This window comes from Oryzias latipes, chromosome 18 (genome assembly GCF_053564925.1).
Source record: "Oryzias latipes strain Hd-rR chromosome 18, Olatipes_Hd-rR_3.1".
NCBI lineage: Eukaryota > Metazoa > Chordata > Actinopteri > Beloniformes > Adrianichthyidae > Oryzias > Oryzias latipes.
In genome coordinates, this window is record NC_136254.1 from 28,155,864 (window position 1) to 28,157,906 (window position 2,043).

The following is a 2,043-nucleotide window of genomic DNA, read 5'->3' on the forward strand; positions in this document are numbered from 1 at the left end:
ATTGTGACCAACCTGGATCCTCAAACAAAATACACATTTTTCCTCTTCTCTGTGTTTGAGAATGTCAAAAGCACTGGAGTCAACATTTCTGCAGTAACTGGTAAGTTACGTCCGTCATGTCATTCATCATGTCTACTGAAACCCAGTTTTAGAAATTAACGTCAAATCAAAATGTACACAATTTAGTGTTACAATTTTCTTATTCCTTGCCTTTGTTCTCAGCTCCCGAAAATGCAAACGGTTTGAAATCAACCGGCCAAGATGAGACAAGCATCAATCTGCAGTGGGATAAAGTAGACAACAATGTTAGCTTTGTTCTTCAGTTCAATGGCAGACAGGAAAATATTACTTCACCAGATGGAAATGGAACAATCTCTTACATTGTGACCAACCTGGATCCTCAAACAAAATACACATTTTTCCTCTTCTCTGTGTTTGAGAATGTCAAAAGCACTGGAGTCAACATTTCTGCAGTAACTGGTAAGTTACGTCCGTCATGTCATTCATCATGTCTACTGAAACCCAGTTTTAGAAATTAACGTCAAATCAAAATGTACACAATTTAGTGTTACAATTTTCTTATTTCTTTGCATTTGTTCTCAGCTCCCGAAAATGCAAACGGTTTGAAATCAACCGGCCAAGATGAGACGAGCATCAATCTGCAGTGGGATAAAGTAGACAACAATGTTAGCTTTGTTCTTCAGTTCAATGGCAGACAGGAAAATATTACTTCACCAGATGGAAATGGAACAATCTCTTACACTGTGACCAACCTGGATCCTCAAACAAAATACACATTTTTCCTCTTCTCTGTGTTTGAGAATGTCAAAAGCACTGGAGTCAACATTTCTGCAGTAACTGGTAAGTTACGTCCGTCATGTCATTCATCATGTCTACTGAAACCCAGTTTTAGAAATTAACGTCAAATCAAAATGTACACAATTTAGTGTTACAATTTTCTTATTTCTTTGCATTTGTTCTCAGCTCCCGAAAATGCAAACGGTTTGAAATCAACCGGCCAAGATGAGACAAGCATCAATCTGCAGTGGGATAAAGTAGACAACAATGTTAGCTTTGTTCTTCAGTTCAATGGCAGACAGGAAAATATTACTTCACCAGATGGAAATGGAACAATCTCTTACATTGTGACCAACCTGGATCCTCAAACAAAATACACATTTTTCCTCTTCTCTGTGTTTGAGAATGTCAAAAGCACTGGAGTAAACATTTCTGCAGTAACTGGTAAGTTACGTCCGTCATGTCATTCATCATGTCTACTGAAACCCAGTTTTAGAAATTAACGTCAAATCAAAATGTACACAATTTAGTGTTACAATTTTCTTATTCCTTGCCTTTGTTCTCAGCTCCCGAAAATGCAAACGGTTTGAAATCAACCGGCCAAGATGAGACGAGCATCAATCTGCAGTGGGAAAAAGTAGACAACAATGTTAGCTTTGTTCTTCAGTTCAATGGCAGACAGGAAAATATTACTTCACCAGATGGAAATGGAACAATCTCTTACACTGTGACCAACCTGGATCCTCAAACAAAATACACATTTTTCCTCTTCTCTGTGTTTGAGAATGTCAAAAGCACTGGAGTCAACATTTCTGCAGTAACTGGTAAGTTACGTCCGTCATGTCATTCATCATGTCTACTGAAACCCAGTTTTAGAAATTAACGTCAAATCAAAATGTACACAATTTAGTGTTACAATTTTCTTATTCCTTGCCTTTGTTCTCAGCTCCCGAAAATGCAAACGGTTTGAAATCAACCGGCCAAGATGAGACGAGCATCAATCTGCAGTGGGAAAAAGTAGACAACAATGTTAGCTTTGTTCTTCAGTTCAATGGCAGACAGGAAAATATTACTTCACCAGATGGAAATGGAACAATCTCTTACACTGTGACCAACCTGGATCCTCAAACAAAATACACATTTTTCCTCTTCTCTGTGTTTGAGAATGTCAAAAGCACTGGAGTCAACATTTCTGCAGTAACTGGTAAGTTACGTCCGTCATGTCATTCATCATGTCTACTGAAA